The sequence below is a fragment of the Antechinus flavipes genome, chromosome 2, assembly GCF_016432865.1.
Source record: "Antechinus flavipes isolate AdamAnt ecotype Samford, QLD, Australia chromosome 2, AdamAnt_v2, whole genome shotgun sequence".
Taxonomy (NCBI): Eukaryota; Metazoa; Chordata; class Mammalia; order Dasyuromorphia; family Dasyuridae; genus Antechinus; species Antechinus flavipes.
The window spans coordinates 435,121,282-435,128,474 of NC_067399.1; positions in this window are offsets into that span (position 1 = coordinate 435,121,282).

The following is a 7,193-nucleotide window of genomic DNA, read 5'->3' on the forward strand; positions in this document are numbered from 1 at the left end:
AGAGCGTGCGCGTGCCCAGACAGGAGCTCGCGCGCGCACCACGAGCCCTCCCCTAACCAAACCCCGAACCCCGCACCCTCCGGGAGGAACTCGCCCAGACGCTGGAGAGCGCGCGCCCGGCCCGGCGCCCGGGTCCGGGTCACTGCATACACACCCTGCGCTGACAGACTCGCGGCCCTCCCAGAGGCGCACACAGAGCCCGGACCGGCCCACGTTTGCATTGCGCGTGCACCCGCAGCACGAGGACCGGGGGGTGGGGGAGGGAAACGAGGGGAAAGTTTGGAAGACGACAAAATGGAGCAGCGTGTCAGCCGGTAGTGCGCCTGATGGAGCCTTTTCTGGCTTCTCCCGGCTGTGCTGACCAGCCTGGGCAGAGGAGGGAGGGGAGGAGATCTGTAAGCTTCTCTGCTTGCAGCTGGTCCATCATTTCAACAATGCCGAGCCTAATCCGAGACGTTTGTTAAGCGCTCGTGGTCTTCAGAGACCTGTGCTTGAGCCCCTGCCCTCACGGAGCTTACGCTCCAGCAGGGACGTGATGTATACACAGGAAATTTAATGTAACTCACCTTGCAAGGCCAATAAATAACTGCCCTGAGCTGGGATGCCCAACCGGAGCCTGAAAGCCCCCTTCTGGTCGCTGAGCCGCCGGTCTTCCCGCCCCCCGCTGCCCCGTCCCTCACGCGTCTCCCTTCCCTGCTCTCGCGTCTCAGGATTCCCTCCTCTCAATATTTCACTTTCCTCTGTCCCTTCCCGTTCCTTCCTACACTCGGCCCAGGCCACAAGGGGGCGCCATCAGAGCTTATTTACAAGGGAAGAGAACCACAAGTCCAATAATATGAGAGTAAAATCATTAGAAATCTGAATAAATGTATCAAGGCCCAGACAAGGTGGGCTTCAGCTTTTTAAAATGGTGAAATTTACCCCAGCCCTCTGATTCTTCTGCAACTGAAAAGTTCCAGTTCCGGCCGGGGTCCAGGAGAGAGGAACCATCTTTGTTTTAGAAAGCCCCCTCTCCCAATCTGGAATCCTCTCACCTGGGCTTTCTGGACCAATTTGACTAGTCTGTTCTTCCAACCCCAGGCTCATTTTTGGCCAATCAAGAAGCCGGCTGATGACAAGGGGCAGGTTCGTGGTACTGCACCCAGAACGCTCCCTTAATTCCCCTGGCTAATTGATATTTTTAGGATCATAGCATTTGAGAGTTGCTTCCAGATTATCATGGCCAAAGACAACACCTGCCCTGTCTCCTAGCTATTAATCTTCCTATGTTTACCTAGGGTGGGCCTCAGAGAGCAGACACACTGACACTGGGACTGTTCTCCAAGACTTTCCGGCCTAGTGGAGGACATGCTGGGGCCTGCACTCAACTAGCATAATGTTCAAGGACCCATAGTCACCGATAAGGCAGAAGCCTGACGGGAAGGGGATGCTCTACGGCTCCTGGCAGAATATCACTCCTTAAGAATTGTGCACAAAAGGAGGGCACTATTGAGATCATTGTCTGTAGATGGATTTGGGTTAGTCATATAGCCAGAGCAAAAGACAGAAGGATGGAAAGCTTGCATATGTCATTGGTACCCATGGGAAAAAACATCTAAAGCATGAGTTTTAAACTTTTTTTTGGGGGGGGGCATGGATCCTTTTGGTAAAAAGTCTGGTAAAGCCTGTAGATGCCTCAGAATATTCTCAGATGCATAAAATAAATACTTAGGAAATTGATTACCTTGAAATAGTGATCAAAATACAAAGAAAATGTTCATGGCCCCCTTGAAGTTTATTTAAATTTTTTTTGCTGAGGCAATTGGGATTAAATGGCTTACCCAGGGTCATACAGCTAGGAAATGTTAAGTGTCTGAGGCTAGATTTGAACTCAGGTCCTTCTGACTTCAGGGTTGGTGCTCTATCCACTCACTGCACCACCTAGCTGCCCCTTCCCCTTGAAATATCTAAGGACCCCTTTGTGGGGTGAGTGGACCTATTTACAGTAGAACACAGACAATATACACAAGATGTGGAGGTATGGGCAGGTTATTCCATGCATGATCAGAGGAGTTATTCCATTGGTGAGATTATAGATCCATCAGTGAACAGAAGGCTTTTAGAGGTGGAGAAGTATCAATTATGATCTAATCCAACACTTCCCATTTTATAGGAAGAAAACTAAGGCCCAGAAAGTCACTTGCCTACAGCTATGTATGGAATGAATGGCAGAATCAGGTTTAGAACCCAGATCAAAACTGTACTTGTCTTGATCAAGGGATGAATGAAGAAATACAAACAAATAGGACAGTTTTCAACTGATTCATGGGTTACCCCCACAGTTCATAAGCATCTCTTTCTTTACAAAGGATAACCCAATTCCAAGGAGCTTGCATAGTGGGTATGTGGGGGGATGACAAACTTTTTGAAATAGGAGATCATGGGGCAGCTAGGTGGTGCAGTGAGTGGATAGAGCACCAGCCTTGAAGTCCGGAGGGACCTGAGTTCAAATCTGGTCTCAGACACTTAATACTTCCTAGCTGTGTGACCCTGGGCAAGTCACTTAACTCCAGTTGCCTCAGCAAAAAACAAACAAAAAAGACCAGGAAATTGAGTGGATGCCCAACAATTAGGGAATGGATGAAAAAGTAATGGATGGCATATGAATGTAATGAAATATTATTATGTCATAACAAATGATGAGTGGGCTGATTTCAGAAAAGCCTGTAAAAACTTATATGAACTGATGCTGAATGAAGTGAGCAGAACCAGGAGAACACTATACACAACAACAAGAACATTATGAGATGATCAACTGTGATGAATTTGGCTGTTTTCAACAATGAGGTAATTGCAATAGACTTGTGATAAAAAGTGCCATTCACATCTCAAGAGAGAACTGTGGAGACTGAATGAAAAACTTTGGTTAATGAGGATATGGTATCCGGGTTGTTGTTTGTTTGCTCGTTTTTTTGTTTTTTTTTTTTTCTCTCTCATGTTTTTTTCCTTTTGATCTGATTTTTGATGAATATGGAACTATGCTTAGAAGAACTGCACATGTTCAACCTATATTGTTTACTAGATTGCTTACTCTCTTGGGGGAAGGAGGGAAGAGGGAGAATGTTGAAAATATCTTTGCATTTATTTGGAAAAACAAAATACTATTAAAATGTAAAAAGTATTAAAAAAATAAAAGAAAAAGGAGACCAGGGCTGGAAGAAAGGATCCAGGTTGGCTGGGGAGGTTAAAGAAGTCAGAATGGGGTTGATGGTTGGGAAGTTACGAATTGAGGTACCAAGATCCCAAAGAGGCCAAAGAACAGATCCTAGAGGAATAGGGGAGAGAGAAAGGTAGAAGATTCATAATGTGTGAACTTGTGCAAATCCCTTCCCCTTACTTTCCTCAGTTGTAAAAGAAGATGACTTCTAAGGTCACTTAAGGACAGAAAACTGCAGAGAGGAGACTCTTAGAGTTCCAAGGGGAGAGGAAGGAAGACTTTGATTAGTAAGGACTTGGAAGCTAATGAAAAATCCTTCCTTCTTTTTTGAAAATATTCTTTAATTTCAGAGAAATCATCTTCTACTGCTTCCCATATCCCTGTCTAGGACTCCTACTTACAGAGAAGGCCAAGAAGGCCTGAAATGGGGACAAGGAAAGAGCGAATAAACATTTATATTGCTGTTGTTGATTATTTTCAAAGAGAATGGATGACATTGTGATGTTAGGGTAAAACAGTGGATGAGGGTAATATTTTGACTTGCCTGTGAATTGGAGGTAGAATTGCACAAAATCATCAGCCTCAATCTCTCTTCTGAAGTCATCAAAGTTCAACGACAGGACAGAAGTCGGGATGCCCAGGATGCAATGGATGATCTAAGCTTCTTCAATGTCTCACTAAGCTCTTAACATCCCACAGCTCCTGCTTCAATTACCTTCATGGCTGTTGGAACAAATTGTTCTCATCTGCTCCTTCCTCCACGGGGGTGTTTCCTCAGGCCCGGGGCAGAATCCCCCTAACTCAGAGTTGGGTGTGAGGGCTGTTTGTTATGCCCAACTTGTTTTAGCCCCAAGGTTTACCAGGGTGTGGCTGTTGCATATGCTATAACTTCTTGGAATCATAGGTAGACACTAAAGGTTGGATGAATAGCCCTAAAAAGGTCTCCCCAAGCCCTCACATCAGAGATACTAGTCCACCCTGAACACCCCACGTACCCCAAGCATTTATATAGGACCTATTAAATACCAGATACTGTGCTAAGTGCTTTTTACAAATAATATCTTATTTGATCCTCACAAGACCCCTATGAAGGTAGGTGCTTTTGTTACCCCCATTTCACGGTGGAGAAACTGAGACTGAGATTAACACTTGCACAGTCACAGAGCTAGTAGGTATCTGAAGCCAGTTTGGAATGTGTTTTCCTGACCTCAGGTCCAGCAGGTACACCTATCTGGTGTACCACCACAACTACAAGATACTAAAGGTGAGGTGAGGAGGTTACTTCTGTACTGCATTAAAGCCAGGCTTGACAAGGGAAGGAAGAAGAGGTAGATAGTTTAATCCTGAATTTCACTCACTAGCCTGCCCAATTCTCAGGCATATAATTTCATTAGCATTTAAGGTATATAAAACACCTCTCTCAAAAGCCCTGAGGTTAGTATAAGTATTACTCTCATTTTACAAATGAAGAAACTGAACCCTTGGTTGTCAAATTTCACACAGTGAGTTAAACCTTTGAGCTGGGACTCAGTCCCCGGGTCTTCTGGCTCTCAGGCCAGGGCTTTTCCCATTATTTCTCTGGGGAATACCAGTCAAGCACCCAAGGCTTTAACCAGATGGAGTCAGGGAGGCAGAGGATTACTCTGATCCTGACGCTGCCAGATTCAGCCAGCTTCCTCCAATAGGCTTTTCTGCACTGGAACCCCAAGGTCCATGCCAGGATCTAAATAGGGCCCTGGCTGTGAGCACGGGAAGTCCCTTTTCCTTAAGCAACCAGTGGTGGACAAAAAGACCATTATAAATCACTGAAGGATGAGGTGGGATTTCAAGTAGCAGGTATACTTTTGATGCCCACAATCATCAATAGGACTTATCAGTGGAACCAGAGAATGCTCTGGGATCACTTGACTATTTCCTTCCCCCCCACATGTGCATAAGGAAGGAGAGGTGAGGTCAGACAAAAGTGGTACTTCAAGACAGAAACAAATTTGGAACGCCAAGAGAAACTCACAGGGACAGTTCAGCAGAGTAGACATAGTAGTAGAGTTGGAGTCAGTGGTATTGCATTTGAATCCTAATTCTATTTACTTAGCTATGTGATCCTGGGTAAGGTGCCTCACTTATCTGGGTTCAGTTTCATGTGTAGAAAGAGAGAATGGACTTTCTTCCGAGGTTTCATGCAGATCCTAGTCCAAGCTCCTCACATACAGGATGAAACTGAAGCCCACAGAGCAATAACTTGATTAAAATTGTACAATTTAAAGGCAGAGCTGGGAGTAGACTCTAGCACTCTTGTTTGATAAACCTATTCCCTTTGCAAGAATGAGGAGACTGGGTCAATACAGGACTCGAGGGCTGCCCTCAAAGGTAGCCAAGCTATGGAAAGAGTAACTTAGCTGCAGCCTAACCAGGCAGATTTCAGAGCATCAGTGGATCCTGGGAAGGATGCTCTGCTGTCAGAGATGAAAGTGGTGGTGAGAGCCGCTGATTCTTAGTTCTGTCAGATCTGGCTCGGGGCAGGATGGGAGCTGGTGACTGCCACCAACTGGCAACTTTTCTATTTGGGTGCAGACTTCCTTCAGTTCTATGGGGAGAACTTACCTAAGAGGGCACCAGTCCAATTTATAAATAGAGAAGGGATGCCCATTACTGGGGGATTCACTGCCTCCAGAGGCAGGCCATTCTGCTTTGTACAGGTCTGCTTGTTAGAAGTTTTTCCTTATATTGCTCATAACTCTCTGGGCTTTCATCTCATTTCTGCTTTTGGGAGCCAGGCAGGACAGACTTAATCCCTCTACCACAGGAGGGCCCTTGTAATGTCAGGATATAGTACTTCCACTTTTTTCATGAGAAACACTCCCAGATTGTTTGATCATTTGTTCTACAGAATATGGCTTTTAGTTGCCTCACTAGCCTGGGGGTTTTCTAGTTGTTTTTCCTAAGATGTGGTACCTGAAATCTAATCTAATAACAGCAATCTAATAATAGCAATAGCTACCATTTATATAGCACCCATCTACTATGTACCAAGTACTATACAAATATTTTATTTGATCCTTAAAACCACTGTAGGAGGTAGGTGTAACATTATCCCCATTTTACAGTTAAGGAAACTGAGGTTAAGTGACTTGCTCAGTGTTACACAACTAATCAATGTTTGAGACCACATTTGAATTAGGGACTTCCTGACTGCAGGCTAGCTAAGATTCTTATGCATTACCAGCTGCACAGAGCTAAGAACTGCAGAACCACGCTCTCTCTTGCGCTGTTAGCAAAAGATGCTATGCTTCTAAGAATGCCATCTCAGACCGTATCACTCTTTCTGGTTGTCCTGTCAGATGCTGACTCACTGAGCTTGGAGTCCCACATCCCCTACTCTGTGCATTAAAAAAAAAAAAAAATCTAATGAAGTTCAAAACTACTAACTTCTTTGCAATTAAATTTCACTTGGTTCCTTTCATTTTTCATCTCTAGCCATCCTGGAGGACCTTCTCTGTCCATCCACCTAAACATGCTTCAAAACCTGCCTACCCTCCTTATACTCAGTATGAAATGTTCACAGTGCTTGGGATCCTCTCTATCCCTTTTCATAACTTTCAAAAAGTCCCACTGAGATGCTCCTTCCAGGAACGAGCCCTCCCTGAGGACCCAGCTTCTCCCCACACAATCGCACAGCCCCTTCCTTGGTCTTCTGTCAGCTAATTGGCAGCACATTCCTGCTGCTGGCCATGAGCCCCTGGGGGATGGTGGCGAGTCCTGTTTAGATGCTCCCTCTCCCACCATCCAGGAGAGCACCCCACACACAGAAGGCCCTTAATAAATGTGTTAAGTGACTAGGTTCATTGCTCTAACAGAAGATGTTTTAGCCCATCAACCTAAATGTCACCACCCGTGTGAGCTTCCTGTCAGATTCACAGATATGCCATCTACAAGAAAACCCAACCACAGCACATGGGCAGCCAGAGCCCAGCACCGACTCTGTCTGGGGACTGACCCC